Genomic DNA, 22,752 nt, shown 5'->3' with positions numbered 1-22,752 from the left:
ATCTAAATTATATAACTTGTTTTGTTTGCTTACAGGCAGCCACAAAACAAGAAAACCCAAAAGAACCATATTTAAAAAAACAAAATAGAGACCAACACCTGATGCGCAGAGAAAGGAGAAAAAAAAGACAGATCATGCAAACCATAGAAGTGAGCAACAACATTCCAAACCAAAATGAGTCTTTAGAACAGAACCCCAGAGCAGCCAAAAGCCTCAGTACAGGACCTTCATATTAGCGAGCACACAGCACGGCAGCTGGGGGCAGTCTTCATAGCCTCAGCACCATGGAGAGAGTGGTGAAGCTCGCGGGAGAGGGAGCAAAGTTGGCTCTTGCCTCCGATCCCGACACCCATTCTACAATCTTTCCAATGTACCCAGCCAATTTTGATTTTATAAAAATGATTCGTATCACCCAGTGTTCACCCTTTATGAACAGAATTCTTCCACTTGCTGACTTAATAAAGGTCTCGATGGTGCCTTCCCTTCCGAAGACTGTCTCCCTGTGAGCTGGGCTGTGTTAAGCTGTTTTAGAAATAGAGAAACATAGAAAACCTACAGCACAATACAAGCCCTTCAGCCCACAAAGCTGTGTCGAACATGTCCCTACCTTAGAACTACCTAGGCTTTACCCATAGCCCACTATCTTTCTAAGCTCCATGTACCCATCCAGGAGCCTCTTAAAAGACCCTATGATTTCTACCTCCGCCACCACTGCCTGCAGCCCATTCCACACACTCACCACTCTCTGCAGAAAAAACTTACCCCTGATATCTCCTTTGTACCAACTTCCAAGCACTATGCCCTCTCGTGCTAGCCATTTCAGCCCTGGGGAAAAGCCTCTGACTATCCACGTGATCAATGCCTCTCATTATCTTGTACACCTCTATCAGGTCACCTCTTATCCTCTGTCGCTCCAAGGAGAAATGGCCGAGTTCACTCAACCTATTCTCATATGGCATGCTCCCCAATCCAGGCAACATCCTTGTAAATCTCCTCTGCACCCTTTCTGTGGTTTCCACGTCCTTCCTGTAGTGAGGCGACCAGAATTGAGCATAGTACTCCAAGTGGGGTCTGACCAGGGTCCTATATAGCTGCAACATTACCTCTCGGCTCTTAAACTCAATCCTACAATTGATGAAGGCAAATGCACTGTATGCCTTCTTAACCACAGAGTCAACCTGCATAGCAGCTATGAGTGTCCAATGGATTCGGACCCCATGCTTCCTTACTTTCTCAATAAGCTTTGCATGGCGTACCTTATCAAATGCCTTGCTGAAATCAATGTACACTACATCTACAGCTCTACCTTCATCAATGTGTTTAGTCACATCCTCAAAAAATTCAGTCTGGCTCGTAAGGCACAACCTGCCTTTAACAAAGCCATGCTGAATATTCCTAATCATACTATGCCTCTCCAAATGTTCATAAATCCTGCCTCTCAGGATCTTCTCCATCAACTTACCAACCACTGAAGTAAGGCTCACTGGCCTATAATTCCTGGGCTATCTCTGCTCCCTTTCTTGAATAAGGGAAAAACATCTGCAACCCTCTCATCCTCTGGAACCTCTCCCATCCTCATTGATGATGCAAAGGTCATCGCCAGAGGCTCAGCAATCTCCTCCCTCGCCTCTCACAGTAGCCAGGGGTACATCCCATTGGTCCCGATGACTTATCCAACTTGGTGCTTTCCAAAAGCTCCAGCACATCCTCTTCCTTAATATCTACATTCTCAAGCTTTTCAGTCCACTGCAAGTCATCCCTATAATCGCCAAGATCCTTTTCTGTAGTGAATACTGAAGCAAAGTATTCAATAAGTTCCTCCGCTATTTCCTCTGGTTCCATACACACTTTTCCACTATCATTTTAGATTGGTCCTACTCTCTCATGTCTTATCCTCTTGCTCTTCACATACTTGTTAGAATGCCTTGGGGTTTTCCTTAATCCTGTCCGCTAGTGCCTTCTCATGGCCCCTTCTGGCTCTCCTAGTTTCATTCTTAAGCTCCTTCCTGCTAGCCTTATAATCTTCTAGATTCCTATCACTACCTAGTTTTTTGAACCTCTTGTAAGCTCTTATTGTCTCCTTGACTAGATTTACAACAGCCTTTGTACACCACAGATCTTGTACCCTACCACCCTTTCCATGTCTCACTGGAACATACCTACTCAGAACCTCACGCAAATATCCCGTGAACATTTGCCACATTTCTTCCATACGTTTCCCTGAGAACATCTGTTTCCAATTTATGCTTCCAAGTTCCTGCCTGATAGCCTCATATTTCCCCTTGCTCCAATTAAACATTTCCCTAACTTGTCTGTTCCTATCCCTCTTCAATGCTATTGTAAGGGAGATAGAATTGTGATCGCTATCTCCAAAATGCTCTCCCACTGAGAGACCTGACACCTGACCAGGTTCATTTCCCAATACCAGATCAAGTACAGCCTCTCCTCTTGTAGGCTTATTGTGTCAAGAAACCTTCCTGCACACACCTAACAAACTCTACCCCATCTAAACCCCTCACTCTAGGGAGACGCCAATCAATATTTGGGAAATTAAAATCTTTTACCACAACAACCCTGCTATTATTACTCCTTTCCAGAGTCTGTCTCCCTATCTGCTCCTCAATGTCCTCCTTACTATTGGGTGGTTTATTTACTTTGATCATCTCGCTGTACTTTAACAGGTCAGTAGCTGTGTCAAATTCATTTTAAAATTACCTCGTCGTCAATGTTATGTTTTGTAAGTTCAATACATTAAAGTAATTCAAAGAAAACATCAGAGCTTATGAATGTGGTTTGGCTTTGTCTTTACTTTAAGCAAGGCACGCATGTATCACGTGGTAACGTGGTGACATGCAATTTGTGTATTTATACATATAACCTGTAATGGGTTACTTAAATGAACAGGAACACGTAATCAACCAATATATATATGCAGTATACAAGATTACTCAAATATTATTGAAATATTAAATACATAACACTTGCCTTCATAGAATGTAAAAGCTGGAATGCTATGTTGTAATTTTATATTTAAAAAACCAATTAGACCATACTTGGAGAATCATGTGAAGTTCTAGTTTCCACACAAAGAAGGGAAATGGTTGTACTGGAGAGAGTGCAGAGTGATTTACCCGATTTGGAGGGCTTTAGCTATATGGAGGAGACTGGGCTTGTTTTCCCAGGAGCAAAGAAGGCTGAGGTGATCACCTGATAGAGATACAGTATATAAAATTTTAACAGCTATGTATAGAGTATATAGACTTTTTCAGAGGATATGGACTTATGTAAGGAGCTTAAACGGGGAGTTGAGCAGGAAAGTGATTGATATCTGGAACATGCTGAGGAAGTGGTAGAATCAGATAGACAGTAATCACTATGTCAATGAGATATTTATTCTAGGCATGTGGATAGGCAAGATACAGAAGGATAAAGAAAGCAGGTGAGATCAGTGCAGATGGGCAAAATGTTGGCATTGTTGACTGAAAGAATTTTGTGCTGTAGAATTCTATGACTCTGTGACACAAAATCTATTAAGTTTAGTGTCATTTTTCATTTAATAGCAACCAAATCCTACACTGGACTTTGAAAGACAAATGACATTGATTATGTTTTTGAAGACAATACTGTACATCAATTCTTCTTTTCAGATTCAAGGGAGTACACATGAGATGGGGGCTCCACGATTCAAACTCCAGCCTGTGGTAGTGTACACCCGAGCTCTCTCCCACCTTCTCCATTGCTCCGGCTCCTTTCCAGTCCGTCGGACATCAGGTGCTCCAACCTCACTGATGCTTCCAATGGTCTTTGAATGAAACTATTTCTGCCAGATCCATGTTTTTTACATCAGGAGACACTGATTATTTAACAAGTCTTTACTGGTGCCATTTAATTTTTTTTTTGTAATTCAAATTTTTATAATTATTTATTCTTATTTTACAAAGCGGCACAGCATGTCACAGAGCAGATAGAGTACAGCATATTTACACAGCCATTCCATGACAGGAAAACAAGTAAAACTTAGAAACAGAAAGAAGTTCTAACTTAAGTTTAAATTAACATACAACCAAAATTGATCCCGCGTGTCTTGCACTTTTCCCTCACTGTTAATTCTTCCCAACATGTGTTCATATGATGAAATCTTAATCATTTCCTCAGTCCATTCTTTCACAGTGGGACATTTGGGTTTTGTCCAGTTTTGCAATATAATTCTTGCAGTTGTGATGAGACCCACCTTTAAATTAGTGAACTTGTCATTGTTTACATGAGGTATCATTGTCCTATCACCCGGGAGACAAAGCCGTGGGCACAAGGGCAGTGTGGAACCTGACCAGCTCCCCAACAAATCAAGAACTTTACACCAAAATGGATGAACCATGGAACACTCCCAAATCATGTGAAAATACATGCCCACCTTATTTTTACATTTCCAGCAAAAATTATTATCAACAATCCCCATTTTGTAGAGTCTGGTTGGTGTCCAATAGTATCTGTGTACTATCTTATATTGAATAGATTTCCCTCTTGCTTCCCTAATATGTCAACCACATTTGATAAAATATTTGACCACTCATTATCTTCAACATCGCTTCCAAGATCCTTCTGCCATACTGCTTTGAGATTGTTACACGATTCATCCACAGAGTGCTTGAACATTTTATAAAACTCTGATGCTTTATGAACTTCCTGTGGTAACATAAAGTATTCAGATAAAGGGTTACTTTATGGGTCATTGTTCTTGAATATGCTACTAATGCAATGTCTTATTTGCAAATACTTCCAAAAACCCGAAACGTCAACTCATCGTTTCCACAGATGCTGCCCGACCTGCTGAGCTCCTCCAGCGTGTTGTGAGTGTTGCTTCCAAAAATTCCCTTTATCTACAAAGTTATATTTCCTCTGCAAATCCACATATGACATAAAACTCCCATTCTCATAGAGATCACCCACTGTATTTACACCTTTAATCTTCCATTCTTTCCAGTACACCATTCTTTTCCCAATGCATATCTCAGGGTTATTCCAGAGCGAGGAGTATAACTGGTTTAAATGTGACATTCCACTAGTTTTATGAATTGTACTCCACACACTCCTTGAGTGAGATAGTATAGGATTTAGATTAGTCTTGTTTTCCACATGTTGTGAGAGGATATTAAGGGGAGAATGTGGTGCAGCCAGGCTCCATTCTATAATCACCCAATCTAAATCAACATCAGCCCTGTCCCAATGTTTAGCTAACTTGGGCATTTCAAAGGATAACTTATAAGCCCTGTCGTCTGGTAGGCTGAGCCCACCCATGTCTCTGGACATACACATCTTACTCATTTTAATTCTGGGCTTCTTCTTATCCCATAGAAAATCCCTGATAATTTTGTTATATTGCCTGTAGATCAAATCTGATATATTTAAGGGAAGCATCATAGAAAGATAGTTAAACTGAGGTGCTATGACCATTTTAACTACATTGACTTTACCCCAGAGTGACAGTCTCAGTGTCCCCCACTTATCCAGATTATTACTTATTCCACTCAATAATGGGTCATAATTTAAAGTAATTATCTCATCCAAATTCTGACTAAGTTTGACCCCTAGATACTTCATTCCAACTGGCACCCGTCTGAAATTACACTGAGATACTGAATTTGAAAAATACAATTTTGATATTAGCATAGCCTCAGATTTATTGCAGTTGATTTTATAACCAGATACCTCAGAGTATAATTGAATTGCTTTCATTAGTGGGAGTAAGAAGTTAGAAGGGTCACTAATCAGTAGTAAAATATCGTCAGCATATAACATCAGTTTATGCTCCTTTCCACCTCCCTTCACTCCTCTAACATTTGGATCTGCCCTAATCATGATTGTCAGCGGTTCCAAAAAAATCGTAAGTAACAGTGGGGAGAGGGGGAAGCCTTAGCGTGTACCCCGTGAAATGTTGAAAAATGGGGATATGATACCATTTGTAATAACTGCAGCCTTAGGGAATTTTATACAAAATTCTAATCCATGATTTAAAGATAGAGCCAAACTCAAAGAATGACAAGGCTGTGGTTAAAAATCTCCACTCAACCCTGTCAAAGGCCTTTTCGGCATCCAGGGAGATGGCAGTAACTGGGATACTGCTTGGGGAGTTCAGCCATATTAAGTGCAGTAATCTCCTTAAATTGTCAGTTGAGGATCTGCCTTTAATGAAGCCAACCTGGTCAGTATTAATTATAGATGGCAATACTTTCTCCAATCGCAAAGCCAGTATTTTAGTCAGTATCTTACAGTCCACATTAATTAAGCTTATAGGCCTATAATTGGAGGGATCTATTGCCTCCCTGGCTTTTTTTGGGATCAATGATATTAATGCTTCATTAAATGTATTTGGTAAAGATTCCAAATTAAATGCTTCTGAATAGATTTTAGTTAGAATAGGAGCCAATATGTCCAGAAATTTCTTATAATATTCAACTGGGAAGCCATCCATACCTGGAGATTTCCCCATTTTCATAGCCGCAATAGTTCGCCTGACCTCATCCTCAGTAATTGGGGCATCCAAGGACTCAGCTTGTTGTGGAGATAATGTAGGCAATTTTATGTTAGCAAAAAACTGATTCAGCTCCTCCTGGTCATGGTTAAATGGTGATGCATATAGATGTTCATGGAACTGTCGAAAGACTTTGTTTATTTTTTTAGATGATGACACTAATGTATCACCTTTCATAATTACAGGTAAAACACTATTCATATTCTGCTGCCTTAAATATCACGCCAGCAGCTTACCAGCTTTGTCAGCACCTTTGTAGAAACTTGTTTTTAATCTAAATAATGCATATTCTGCTTCTTTGTTATTTAGCTGGAATTTCAAATTGCACAGATCTTTGTATAAGTCATCAGTATATTGTCTTGCTAAAACCTTTTTCAATGTGGTTATTTCTGCCTCCAGATTTTTTATTTGCTCCATACTTTCTTTCTTCCTTTTAGATGTTTGTGCTACTAATTATCCTCTTATTTAGGCCTTGGATGCCTCCCATACCGAGGACAGCTTTACTGTGGTCCCTACGTTCAATTCAAAAAACGAAGTCAGATCCTCAGCCAGCTTATCACTGAAATCCTCATCTCTTAACAGCATAGTATTCATTCGCCATCTACCCCTCCTTCCCCTTTCAGTATTTAAATCAATTTCAATTTCAGCCGGTGCATGTTCTGATAATGCTATCGGGCCAATTTTACAGTCTATCACCTGTTCAACAATGGAGTTGGATATTAGAAAAAAATCTATTCTAGAGTAGGATTTATGTCGATGAGAGAAAAATTTATATTCTTTTCCGGATGGATTCGCCGATCACCATATATCCACCAGACCAATATCCTCAATAAGTTAATGTAAGGCAGCCCTGTCCCTGGGTACTGGTGATGTCTGAAATTTGCTTTTATCAATAACAGGGTCCATTACTTGGTTAAAGTCTCCTGCTAAAATTATATTTCCTTCCTTGGTGCTGAAAATTTCGTTCACCTTGTTAAGAAAGTCTGGGTCTTCCTTATTAGGTGCACATATGTTATAAAGTACTACTTTCACCCCGTTAATAAGTGCATCTATACAAATTATCCTGCCTTTCTTGTCTTTAAATTCTCCAAGCAATACAAAATTAAGTTTTTTGTTAATTAAAATCATTGTCCCATTTTGTTTGCTATTAAGTGATAAATAGAATACCTGACCCACCCAATCTCTTCTAAATTTCAGTGCTTCGACGTCTTTAAAATGTGCTTCCTGGATAAATGCAACATCAATTTGTTTGCCTTTAAGGTATGATAAAATCCTTTTCCTCTTGATTGGGTTTCCATACCCATTAATGTTCCATGATATGAAATTAACCATTTTCATGTCCTAAACTTCATGCACACATGTGCAAAAATACACATTTTCCTGGATTGCTGAGTCTGGAATGCAATAACTTCGAAAAAATAATCCAAAAAAAACCTGCTGTACTCTATCCCCGTGCTCAATTATTACCAAAAAACACTGCAAATGCTGTGCTCTCAAACAACAAGTAAACAACCAACATAACCCAAAAACACATAAATAATACATTCCTGCCAGATTACCTAACAAATAAAAACAAACAGGCAGGATAACCTCCACAAAGAAACAGAAAAGAAAAAGACACATGATATGCTCTGCAAAATGCCAAGCCAGCTAGCAAGCCTCACCCTAATCAGACCGCTTCATCCAGCTCCCCACCCACCGTTACAGCTAGAAGGTTATCTCCACCTATTACTGTGATCAAATCCTGTCTCTCAGTCAATGCCAGCGCTGCAGTTTTTCTGAATGGATTTCTCTGCTTCTGCAGCAGTAGTAAAGAACTTGTTCTTTCCTTTCCACGTGAAGCGTAGAACTGCTGGATAAGCGAGTGTGTACCTCACGTTGACTTCTTGCCATTTCATTTCTAACCAATAGAAGCAGGTCTTTTATTCTGTCACACTCATGAACCATTTGATTTGTTTCCCTCTTTTTTTTGACGTAGAACATGTGAATTTTAGCTCATTATAATGACGTCAACGTGCACCCAGCTCTAAATCTGCTGCTTATCTGTTTACTTACGCAGTATGGAACTTAGATTTGTGAGTGCCTTACACCAGTTGAAGCAAGTTTGTTCTATTTAAAATGGCAGCATGCACCTTTAACGAGGGAATGCATTGTAACTTCAGGTGTTGCCATTTTTTTCAACTGAAATTAACCAGAGAGACATTTACAAATAGCACAACATTACAGAGACACTTTTCAAAACACAAACATACAAATGCCTTGTCATACTGTAGTGCAGACTAGAACATTGTTTCCTGAGCTCCCTGGGTGCATATGACATCCTGGTGGGAATCATTTTGCTCACCTCTCCCTCCTCCTCTAGTTGGCCTTGTCTCTGCTCATTCTGTCAAACATGCTGCTCTCCAAGGGGAAGTAATACTAATATTCTCACCTATGGAAACAATTGATGTTTGTAGCAACTTGAAGTTATGTCGAAGTTCTTCAGCATTGGGCAAACCACTTTCCATAGACTTTGGAGCCTATATAGAACCATAGGAAGTTCAAGCTCCTTGTAGGATGTAGCATTAGCCAATAGAAATAATTAGCAATGAACTTGTAAGTTGTTGAACAGCAGGTGCCAGTTCCTTTTGTTTGTTAAATACAGTACGTGCTCTGGAGTTTTGGCTTAAGAAACCGTGAGGTGTCATATCAACATTGCATGAAGAGTTGCATCATGACTGAACAACTCTGAACACCTTCACTGAGTGTTCTCATTACACCATTTACCATCCATCTGAATATGGAAATTGGCATGATTTGCACTACATCTGTGTACACATGCCAGAGTCAATTTGGCTAATGGGTGCCACAGAACTCAATGCTAGACTTTATGTAATTGCATTAGTTACCAAAGGATGGCGCCATATCTCCGGCAAAACAAATAAATATTAATAATTAGCAAAACAGAACTTTTAATAAACATATCTGGAACAGGAAAATAAATGAAATAACCTAGGTAACTAAAATTACTGTATACATGTACTAAAACAAAAGTATGTGGAAGTTCGACATGAGGTTATGTAAGGTTTTACTTTTAAAGATCATATTTTAAATTATATAAATAAAATTAAGCAAAATACAGGTTCAAACTGTTCACAAACAATAATTTAAAGAGAAACATGTCATATTTAGATCAGGGAAGAACTGGAGACTTTACTAATTTTTGTGATAAAAACACCAAACATTGGGATGACATCGATGATTCATTCTAGTTTTATGTTTTCTTCTACTATCTTCCAATATATCTTCATAATGAAAATAACAATTGTCCTCAGGCAAGGAAAATCTCTATCAGTGACTAATCTGATTTATTAGTAATTCCAAAAGTATGGCAGTCTGGTTGACTATTAATTTTCCTCGGAACTAGATTAACTACCTAACCAATTGTTTCACACTGATACTACAAAATGTTATAAGAATGCACATGGGTGGATTGCATGAACCAGGACTCTGTCATGGTCTGGTCCATGAAGTCTGCATTCCAGTTCACAGTCCAGTCCATTGTTCCTTATTCCAGGTTTTCTGGTTTTCCCTTGTTCTGTTAGGTGCTCTAATTGAGGCACCTGATTCACATTTTGGGCTGGCTACATAAATAGCTCTTTGGTTCAGCTTCATTTGCTGGTGGTGTTTGAGTGTTGGATGTTGTGAGTAGGAGAGTGAGAGTTGATTGTGGAGCTCACTGGAAAATGGCAGAGAGAGAGAGAACATCAAGGAAAGAACCAAGCTGATGAAGGAAGTTTTTGGCGAGAGTGGAATTGAAGTAGAGATGGAGGTCAGTGGGAAAGAGGAACAGAATGGAAAGAGGAAGAAAAGAAAGCAGAGGTATGGGATATCCAACTCTGAGGAGTCAGTGGATGATCAAAACAGGACAGCAAAGCAATGGAAAGAAGATGAGATTAAAGCAATTATAAAACTAAGCGAAGACGGGGCATCTTTTGGTAATTGGAACCTGATTTGTTTGATGAAGATGCTCAAAAAAATTATAGGTGAGATTAAAAGAGCAAAGATTTTGTGAAATGAATTGCTATTGGTGATTGTGCTCAGCAAGGCAAAGTGATAAGATTAAATAAAGTAGATGGCAAAGAAGTACACTGCTCAATACCCAACAATAGAAAGTGGACTAGAGGAGTTATTTCGGGGATACCAACGGAAGTTACCATGGATGAGATTAAACAGAACATAAAAGGAGCAAGAATTATTGAGGCCAAACATTTGAAAGTTACAAGGAACAGGAAAAAGTGTGATAGTTTATTGGTAATGATTAACTTTGATGAAGAGAGATTGCCAACTAATGTTTACTTAGGGTATATGTGTTATGCGGTTAGGATATATATACCACCGCCTTTAAGATGCTATAAATGTCAGAAATATGGGCACATTGCAGTGGTCTGCAGAGGAAAACAAAGATGTGGGAGATGCACTGGAGGACATGAATATGGGAAATGTGAAGTGGGAGCTAGGCTGGAATGCTGCAATTGTGGTGAGGAACAGCGCAGCTTATCGAGGATGCATTTATAGCAAGAAGGCGGCTGAGATACAATATGTAAAAGTAACTCAAAGAATCAGTTATGCAGAGGCAGTGAAAGAATTCACTGAAAAAAGGCTGTCAAGCAAACAAATACAGGGAATAATAAACTGGTGAATTGTGATGGCTGTAATATGAAAAATAAGAATACACTATTAATGAGAAGAAAGGATTTTGTACTTATGGTGGATGCAATTAATTGTTCAGTGCAAACAAGCAAAAGAACTGCAAAAATTAAAATTGTAGTCAAGTCTGCAGAAAAGTATCTTGGTATTAAAGGGATTAGGTGGGAAGAAGTCAAAGAAATGCTGAATGAAGGGATAGGGGCCAGTAATATGAAAACCAACATGTGCATTAAACTTAGACTACCTCTTTACCAATCTTCCTGATACATATGCATCTGTCCATGATGCTATTGATCAAAATAGCTGTCTACAAATTGACATCATCAGAACATTCTCCTGTGTTTAACAGGATACTCAAAACTAGATATCTAAGGGATTCTATTGGCCAGAAACAGTTGGAAAATTGTACTCCAACCAGGATGTGTATTTTCATGCCCTGGTAACTCCTCACTGCAACATTAACAAAAGATCCCAGAACCAATCCTGGTCCAATAGGAATGGAGAGTAACATTCTTGGAGCATGCCCAAGCCTACATAAAATGATTTAATAACTTGATGAAGCTGGCATTCCAATCTTCATGTCATCTGAGTAACAGAAGCGGTATATTCTAGGCTGAGCTAAACTATCCCGGAAACAATGGACTGAATCAGAATTTTGCATCCTGCCACACCCATTTGTAATTAGTGATGGATATTAGACAGCAGAAATGAGGAGAAGAAATCCCTGTGTTCATGGTGGAGATCTTTGGCATGGACTAGAAGGGCCGAGATGGCCTACTTCCATGCTGTAATTGTTATATGGTTATATCTTCACGTAATTCAAAGCTCAAAGTACACTTATTATCAAAGTATATATGCAACTTTGAGATTTGTCTCCTAACAGGCAGCCACGAAACAAAGAAACCAAAAAAAAACATTAAAAATACTCTTCCATTTCATGTACATCTGTTCTTACCCCATCCTCCTGACACCCTACCAGGAATAGGGCTACTCTTGTCCTTACCTACCACCCCACTAGCCTCCGCGTCCAGCAAATAATTCTCCAAAACTTGCGCCACCTCCAATGGGATCCCATAACCAAGCACATCTTTCCCTGTCCCCACTTTCTGCTTTCTGTAGGGATTACTCTGTACATGACTCCCTTGTCCATTCGTCCCTCCCCACTGATCTCCCTCCTGGAACTTACCCTTGCAAGCGGAGTAAGAGCTACACCTGCCCCTACTCCTCCTCCGTCACTACCATTCGGGGCCCTAAACAGTCCTTCCAGGTGAAGCACCTATGGGTCTGTTGGGGTTATATACTGTGTTCAGTGCTCCCAATGTGGCCTCCTGTATATTGGTGAGACCCGACATAGATTAGGTGACTGCTTCACCGAACACCTACGCTCTGTCTGCCAGAAAAAGTGGGATCTCTCAGAGGCCACCCATTTGAATTCCACTTGCCATTCCCATTCCTATACGTCCATCCATAGCCTCCTCCACTGTCGTGATGAGGCCACACTTAGGTTGGAGGAACAGCACCTTATATTCCATTTGGGTAGCCTCCAACCTGAAGGCATAAACATCAATTTCTCAAACTTCCAGTAATTTCCCCCAACCCCCCCCTTCACCATTTCCCATCCCCTTTTCTGTCCCTCACCTTATCTCCTTGCCTGTCCATTGACTCCCTCTGGCGCTTCTCCCCTCTTTTCTTTCTTTCATGGCCTTCTATATCTTTCACCAATCAACTTCCTAGTCTTTACTTCATCCCTCCCCCTCCAAGTTTCACCTATCACCTGGTGTTCCTCTCTCCCCTCCCTCCCCTCTATTCCTTAGCTTTTTTTCTCCAGTCCTGCTGAAGAGTTTCAGCCCAAAGTGTTGACTGTACCCTTTACCAAGATGCTATCTGGCCTGCTGAATTCTTACAGCATTTTGTGTGTGTTACCCTCAAACACCCAATGTGCAGAGAAAAAAAATCATGCAAACAATAAGCACAAGCAAATAGTGTTTTGAACTGAAATCCACAAAGGGTTTGTCCACAGACCCTTAGTTCAGCGTACAGCAGATACTCTGACCTTTTCAGTCTGGCCTGGCACCTAAATCATCGTCGAAACATTGGATTCAGTTGCCTCGATACACTCTGGGACCTGGATCCTGCCACCTCGATCTAGCCTGTACCCAACCTTTTCGATTCGGCCTAGCGCTTAAATTGATTCAGCCTTGGGTCTTCCTCACTCTTGACAATGGGCCTGCTGCCTTGCCTTGCCTCCCCTCAGTTCTGCCACATTGCCTCCAAGTCAAAAGGAAGTTACAGACTATTGCCTGTGATGATCGTTTGCCAGGGGAAAAAAGTATTTAGTTGCTTTCCTTGTTTCCTTAGCTACCAGCTAGGAGTTGCTGAGATTCATCAGCGTCATCTTACAACAGAATGCAAATGGCTACATAATTCATCTGATTTTCTTGTGAGTACCTACCATTATGGAAGACACCTTCTGCCTATTCAATCTAAAAGGTATCCAGAAACAAGAGAAGTTGCAAGGCCGAAGGCACTGGCAGTATTTTGTCTTCAGATACGCTGAGTTTGGTGGGTCCATTCAGAACTGTTTTTATTTGCCAATTAAATCAAACCCAAGCAGAACATCACAGCAGGGTTCTCTCAAGACTACCATTGCTACCATCAGGAAGGAGGTACAGAACTTGAAGATGCACACTCACTGTTTTCAAAACAGTTTCTTCCCCTCCACCAGCAGATTTGGTCCATGAACTCATGAACATGACATCACTATTCCTCTTTTACACTATTTATTTATTTTATGTTTTATTGTAACTTGTAGTAAGATTTAATGTCTTGCACTGAACTATGCCAACAAACAACAAATTTCACAACAGTCTGTTGTAGCAAGTGCAGTCTTCTTTACTGCTTTATGTTCAGGGAGCAGTTTCAGTGCTGGACAGAAGGTCACAAAACAAACTATTATCCATTCTGGATAATCTGGCACATCCTCTCCATAACCGACTGAATAAGGAGCGGAGCACTCTTCAAACAAATTAATTCAGCTCCACTATCACAAGGATCGTTACAGAGTAAATCTTTCCTACCAAATGCGACAAGCATAACAATAGTTCATCTCTGAGCAACAGAACACACAACATAGTACATAGTTTTATTATTTCATACATTATTTTTGCACGTTATTGGAAATGATTGCACATTGGTACATTATTATTGTGTATATTATTATTCCGTACTTTATTATTAGTTAAGTCTGCACACTGCTAAGTGGGTTTTTAAATGTTGCTGCTGTAATGAAAGAATTTCCCACTCGGGATCAATAAAGTATTTATTATTATTATTATTATTATATGTCAGTGATAATAAGCCTGATTCTGATTCTGATTCAGTGTCCCAACTATAAGCATCTTCATTTACCTTATTAATCACTTTATAGTAAAATCAGAGGCTTGGAAGATATCTCATAATTATACAATGTTCATATCCATTCATAACACTTCAGAAAATATAGCAGTCCATGCCTAAATTCAAATTATATTTGCCATTGTTAAGTGGCAGAATTGTATTTGGATACACAAATGCCAGGCAATGGCTATCTCCACTAAGAGAAAGTCTAATCATTTATTCGTCTCACTCAACAGCATTACCAGTGCCAGCTCCCCATCATCAACGTCCAGAGGATCATTGCTGACCCCACATATAATATGGCCTATCATATGGAAAATATAGGTACCAGAGCAAATAAAACGTTGGCTGCCATCTAGTGGTAACTTACCTCTCAATATTGTAAACATTTTCATCTGAATAGAAGGCATGATTACCTTACAGAACCAGGAATTTAGTGTAATCTTGCTTTTGGCTGCTGTCTGTGTAGAAATTGCACAATCACACTATGACATATGGATTTCCACCCGATACCCTAGTTTTCTCCCGCTCTGTAAAAATCTGAATTTGTGGAATTCTCTGCCACAGGAAACAGTTGAGGCCAGTTCATTGGCTATATTTAAGAGGGAGTTAGATATGGCGCTTGTGGCTAAAGGGATCGGGGGTATGGAGGGAAGGCTGGTACAGGGTTCTGAGTTGGATGATCAGCCATGATCATACTGAATGGCGGTGCAGGCTCGAAGGGCTGAATGACCTACTCCTGCACCTATTTTCTATGTTTCTATATGGTGCTACAGTAATTGGCTACTGTAAATATAGTTACAAAAAGAATCCAAAGGGAATGATGGACATGTATGAGTAAGAATATGTTTCAAGGAAGCAGGGAAATAAGAAGAGGAGGAATAGGACTACTGGGATCTACATGGGAGCAACATGGACTGAGGTCTGAAAGGCCCTCTTGTCTGACGCTATAAGTCAGAAATATTTTGGCACTCTCTCCACTATGTTAAAAAAATATCATCCTTCCAAAGCCAGTCACTGTGATGGCAGTGTAAGCCCACACGACCATAAGATAACGGAGCAGAATTAGGCCATTTGGCCAGTCAAGTCTGCTCTACTAATTCATCATGGCTGATCTATTTCCCTCTCAGCCCCAGTCTCCTGCCTTCGCCCCATATCTCTTCACAAATCTATCAACCTCTGCCTTAAATATACCCAATGACTTGGCCTCCAGAGCCACCTGTGGCAACGAATTCTACTGATTCACCACTCTCTGTCTAAAGAAATTCCTCCTCATCTCCGTTCTAAATGTTCATCCCTCCACTCTGAGGCTGTGCCCTCTGTTTCCCCACTATATGAAACATTCTCTACACATCCACTCTACTGAAGCCTTTCAACATTTGAAGAGGTTTCAGTGAGATCTCCCCTTAATCTTCTGAATTTCAGTGAGTGCAGGTCCAGAGCCATCAACTGGTCTTCATATGGTAACACTTTCATCCCCTGAAACATTCTCATGAACCTCCTCTGAACCCTCTCCAATGTCAGCACATCCTTTCTTAAATAAGCGGCCCAAAACTATTCACAATACTCAAAGTGAGGCCTTACCAGTGCCTTATAAAGCCACATACTTACTTTTATATACTAGTCCTCTCAAAACAAAAGCTAACGTTGCATTTGCCTTCTTCACCACAGACTCAACCTACAGATTAACTCTTAGGAATCCTTCACGAGGACTCCCAATCCTTTTGCACCTCTGATTTTTGAATTTTCTCACAATTTAAAAAATAGTCTATGCTTTTATTTCTCCTATCAAACTGCATGACCATACACTTCCTGACTCTGTGTTTCATCTGCCACTTCTTTACCTGCACTAACTTTCTGCAGCCTCCCTGCTTCCTCAGCGCAATCTGCCCATCCACCTATCTTTGTATCATCTGCAATCTTGGCCACAAAGCCATCAATTCTGTTATCCAAATCACTGACATATAACATAAAAAGAAGTGGTTTCAGCACAAATCCCAGTAGAACACCACTAGTCACCAGCAACCAACCAGAAAAAGCTTCCTTTATTCCTACTCTGCCTCCTGCCAATCAGCCAAAGCTCTATCCATGCTAGTATCTTTCCTGTAATACCATAGGTTCCTGACTTGTTAAACAGGTTTATGTGTGTCACCTTGTCCAAGGCCTTCTGGAAATCAAATACAAAACATCTACCAATTCTCCTTTCTCTATCCTGTTTGTTATTGTTTCAAAGAAATCCAACAGATTTAACAGCAAGATTTTCTAAGGAAACCATTGCTGACTTTGGCCTGTTTTATCATTCCAGCATTGTTTCCAGTACCTCAAACTCCCATCCTTAACAATTTATTCCAACACCTTCCCAACCACTGAGTTCAGACTAACTTGCCTATAATTTCCTTTCTTCTGCCTCTCTCCCTTCTTAAAGATTGGAGTGATATTTGCAATTCTCCCGTTGTCAAGAATAATGCTAGAATGTATTGATTCTTGAAAAATGATTACTAATGCCTCCACAGTTTCTTCAGGCACCTCTTTCAGAACACTGGAGTATGCACCATCTGGTCCAGGTAGTTATTTACCTTCAAACCTTTCAGTTTTTCCAAGCACCTTCTCCCTAGTAATGGTAACTTCACTCACTTAGCCTCCGACACTCTCAAACTGCTGTCATACTGCTAGTGTCTTCCACTGAGAAGACTGATGCAAGTACTTATACAGTTCGTCCTCCATTTCCTGGGTGTCCATTACTACATGCCCAGCATAATTTTTCCAGCAGTCTGATATCTATTTTTGTCTCTTTATATATATGAAGAAACTTTAGGTATCCTCCTTAATATTATTGGCTAGCTTACCTTCATAGTTCATCTTTTCCCTCTTTATGACTTTTTCAGTACTCTTCTGTTTGATTTTAAAAGGTTCCCAATCCACTAACCTTTCACCAAATTTGCTCTATTATATACCCTCTCTTTGGCTTTTAAGTGGGCTTTGACTTCCTTTGTCAGCCACGGTTTCATCATCTTGCCTTGAGAATACTTCTTCTTTGGGATTTATCTTTCCTGTGCCTTCCAAATTCCTGCCAGAAATTTCAGCCATTACTGCTCTGCTGTCATCCCTGCTCATGTTCCCTTCCAATCAGCTTTGGCCAGTTCCTCTCTCAAACCTCTGTAATTCCCTTTACTCCACTGTAAGACTGATACATCTGACTTTAGCTTCTCCCTCTCAAGTTGTAGGTTAAATTCTATCATATTATGATCACTGTCCTCCTAGGGGTTCCTTTACCATAAGTTCTCTAATCAGTGCTGGTTCATTGCACAACACCCAATCCAGAATAGCTGATACTCTAGTGGGTTTAACCATGAACTGCTCTAAACAGGCATTCCACAAAATCCCTCTCTTGGGATCCAGCACAAACCTGATTTTCCCAATCTACCTGCATATTGAAATCCCCTATGACTATCGTAATGTTGCCCTTTTGATATGCCTTTTCTGTCTCCTGTTGTAGTTTGCAGCCCATATCTTTGCTACTGTTCAGAAGTTTGTATATAATTCCCATCAGGGTCCTTTTACCTTGCAGTTTCTTAGATCTACCCACGAGGTTTATGCACCTTCTGATCATCATATTCATCAATCTCTAATTGCACTACAAATTTATCTATCTTATTCCATATACTGTGTGCATTCAAGTATAGCACCTTCAGTCCTGTATTCATGATCCTTTTTGATTTTGTTCCCCTTTTACGTTGCAACTCATCCCATCTTCAGAGTGTACCATCGATGGACAGTACTGCAGCAACCTGGTCATTCAATGACAGCACCTTACAGATATGAGCTCTATCATTTCAGACAAGGGCAATAGGTACATGGGCCTGGCATCTTCTCCTGCAATTCCCCTTTAAGTCTCATTCCATTATGGTTTGGAAACATTGTCCTCTTCCTTCAGCATTGCGGGACAAGAGTCCCGGAACTTGCTATCTCCCTACCACTGTAGTTGTCCTATGGTTCTACAGTGTTTGAAAAATTAGGTTATCATTGTTTTCAACGACTTTATCTCTCCACTGAAGAGTGGAAGGAGAAACTTCAGATGATTGAATTATACATTGATATGACAACACTCAAACTGCAGTTTCAGCACCATTAATAATGACATTTTATCCATAATACAACCTCTTTTAATTCTTTAAGGGCATGCTAAAAATAAGCTGGAGAAATGTTGCTTAAGGTGGGAAGCTGAGATGTGAATCAATTTATTAACAGTGCACAGAAGAGACACGACTATGCATTTTAATACAATTTTCACCAAAGTATGTGGAAATGGGATACACTTTCATCATGTTTCATGAAAAACCTTCCATTTAAAATGTTGTCCATATGGGCTACAGCCTGCAGAAAGATTAAAGAAAATAGCCTTCCGTTTTGATGTAGCTGTGTGCAGAAGCTTTATCAACCATTAAGTCCATAATTATGATGAGAACTTAAAAGAATAAAAAAGAGGCAGGTCATAAAGCCAGTAAAGTATCTAGAACACTGCTATTTTCTTCCATAGTTATTCAATTCAAGAAAATTGTGATTAGATTAAAATGTAGAAATACCAAAATTCATGTCACTCATTCAGTATTGGATAGTTCAAAAGGTGACCTGAATGGTCATTAGCTCATTGGAATCTTGCAATGTGCAGATTGTTTGCTAATATGAAAATAATTGATAGCAAAATACTGAAAAGTAAAATGAGAATATTTTTAAAGGAATGAATGATTAGGGTCTGGAATGCATTGTTAGTGGAGGCAAGGTTCATTTATGGCATTCGAAAGGGAATGGAACGAATATCTGAAAGAAATGGCAGGGCTATGGGTAGAACGCAGGAGAGTGGGAATAGCTGGATTGTTCTTTTTTGCTGGTGTGGATGTAAATGGTGCACTTGGCCTTGCTTCTTGCTGTAGCTGTTCTGTGATTTCTGCACTTTTTGAGCTTCCTTTATAATATAATCCCAACCCTTCAAATTCTCTTCTTTGGATACAAAGTGCTTTGAGGTGTCTTGCCAAGATTGCAAAAGGTGCAAAATAAACACGCCTTTCTTCATGGCCTCATTGTCACTCACTGAAAGCCTGAAAAACAATACTTTGTTGGATGATGTGCAAGCCCTTGCTTCTGGTTAGGAGTATTTGTTTCAAGACTGGGAACTGCCTGGCCAGTCCAGGGTTGCAAGGAGAGCACCCAGGAGTCCTGAAAGACATGAAAACAGGACTCTTTTGCCGCATTAGATTTCAGCTTATTAACAGAATGTGAAACGGATCAAGTTTTTGTGGGTTTTAAAAGTTTTTTCATACGTATAAACTAAATCTGTGAAAGAATTTTGATGTACGCTGATACAAAAAAACCATTCTTCTAGGCAATGGTCTTAATGTTTGGTCTAACAAAAGAATGAGGTATAATTTAAAGGTAGCACGACCCCTCATCAGCTGCTTTCATTATTGTTCCCCTCAGTCAAGATGTGCTGATCATAAATATGCATGAATAACAGAGCTTGCAGTTCTCATTAACACTGACAAAATCCTCTGAGGTTCTACCTTAGCTTCCGCACAAAGTGGGGGAATGGAATTACAAGAGCACGCCACAGGATTAGCTCAGTTGGTGTTCCATTTTTTATTGAAGGTCTACACTCCAGCCCCATAATAATCATTTATAATTATCACTTTCAGCGAGGCTGTTATCAGATAACAGAGCATTCTCTTATTTTCCTTCTTTTTCTTTTGCAATAATTTTGACCACAAGTGCTGCCGCTTCTTCAGTCATTGTTTTTGAACAATTTGCTGTCAGAAAAATGGGTTCCTCATACAATTTGCAGATTATAGGTCTTAACGATAATATCAGGTATTAAATAATTTTTTAAAAAAAATCTGTCTGCTTGGAACACAAACCGCAATTCCCCAGTGTTCTTCTTCTCTCCCTATTCAATTTAAAGGGGCAATGTACTCAACAAAAAAAAATATTTGCCCAAGAAGATTTTGGCTTGAAGTCCAACCATGAGTTGTTCTAAATGGCACCACAATTTTAGACCATAAGACAAAGGAGCAGAATTAGGCCACTTAGCCCATCAAGTTTGCTCCGACATTCCATCATGGCTGATTTACTATCTCTCTCAATCCCTTTCTCCTGCCTTCATGCCCTGACAAATCAAGAACCTATCAACCTCTGCTTTAAGTATACCCAAGGACTTGGCTTTTACAGCTGTCTGTGGCAAAGAGTTCCAGATTCACTGCCCTCTGGCTAAAGAAATTCCTCCTCATCTCTGTTCTAAGTGGAAAATTACTGGAACAAGCTGAGGAAATCCTGCCCTGTTTCCAGATACAACAACTGCCTTTGATGGAAAACGTGGATGCGTAAACAAAAATAAAAGTAAAAAGTACTTGAAATACTCAGCAGGTTATGCAACTAAACAGAGATGGCATTTCAGATTGTCAGATAAATGCTCACTGAACTGAAACGTTAGCCCTGTTCCTTTTTCCAGTGATTGGACCTGACCTGCTGAGTGCTTCCCGCATTCTGTGCTTACAGATTTCCAGCGTTTGCGATTTTTGTTTTTCCTTCACATGTAACCAATAATGATGGATACAGTTAAGTTTGGTTGTGATTTCCACTGTGGTTACGTGCAATGGTGACTCACCAAGACCTGAAGTGGATAGTCCCTAACAGAGAGATTCTTACTCGTGGTTAAGCCTTTTCTTTGCTTATATCTGTAGACAACATGTTTCCTTCCTGCTATGTTCATTTGAATGACTTTTCTTTTATGCCAGCAGATCACGTTGTACATACCAAACAGTAGATAAAGTCTTGAGAGTCAATGCTAGTTAAAGCAACCCTGCGCTACTTAAAGCTAGCCCACATCTCTTAAATCAGAGGTGATAGTGGCTGGAAGAGGGATTAGCAGTGACGCAGGAAATGAATTTTATCTGGAAGCAGTGAAGAATATTCCAGTGTTTGGAGAGAGCTGGTCCCAAATATCTTCATCTATGCACTAAATGGCTTAGTGGAGCAAGTGGAAGATAGAACGTTCAGGATACTCTCTGGGTACAAAGGAAGTGATAGCAGTTAGGCACTGAGGTCATTCCAGGAATGATTAGCTGTAAAAATTTCAATAACCTCGGACAAATGATCAAAGTGAGGAGAATACCCTTTCAAGTGTGTCAGTCCCTCAGCTGGACCACTGTGCCCAGAGACAGCTCAGCACACAGCATCCCAGAACTTACTGTATCTATGAACATCTCTGCTATTTCTTCCTAATGAACTTTGCAAGTGTCATCACTTCCCTCTCTCTTCATAGGGTCATGTACAGCAGCAAAACTGATCCTTCAGCACATCATGACCATGCTAAACATCTTGACGTCTGCACTAATCCCATTTGCCTGCATTAATTTCATATCTCTCTATCCCTTGCCATTTCAAGTGCTTGTCTAAATGTAGACAGGGATCGCTCCCTACACAACTCCCTTGTCCATTCGTCCCCCCCATCCCTCCCCACTGATCTCCCTCCTGGCACTTATCCGTGTAAGCAGAACAAGTGCTACACATGCCCTTACACTTCCTCCCTTACCACCACTCAGGGCCCCAAACAGTCCTTCCAGGTGAGGCAACACTTCACCTGTGAGTCGACTGGGGTGATATACTGCGTCCGGTGCTCCCGATGTGGCCTTTTATATATTGGCGAGACCCGACACAGACTGGGAGACCGCTTTGCTGAACATCTACGCTCTGTCCGCCAGAGAAAGCAGGATCTCCCAGTGGCCACACATTTTAATTCCACATCCCATTCCCATTCTGACATGTCTATCCACGACCTCCTCTACTGTAAAGATGAAGCCACACTCAGGTTGGAGGAACCACACCTTATATTCCGTTTGGGTAGCCTCCAACCTGATGGCATGAACATCGACTTCTCTAACTTCCGCTAGGCCCCACCTCCCCCTTGTACCCCATCTGTTACTTATTTTTATGCACACATTCTTTCTCTCACTCTCCTTTTTGTCCCTCTGAATATACCTCTTGCCCATCCTCTGGGTCCCCCCCCCTTGAATTTCTTCCCGGACCTCCTGTCCCATGATCCTCTCGCATCCCCTTTTGCCAATCACCTGTCCAGCTCTTGGCTCCAT

The sequence above is a fragment of the Mobula birostris genome, chromosome 7 (genome assembly GCF_030028105.1).
Source record: "Mobula birostris isolate sMobBir1 chromosome 7, sMobBir1.hap1, whole genome shotgun sequence".
NCBI classification, from domain to species: Eukaryota; Metazoa; Chordata; class Chondrichthyes; order Myliobatiformes; family Myliobatidae; genus Mobula; species Mobula birostris.
Note: the sequence above shows the minus strand (reverse complement) of the source record.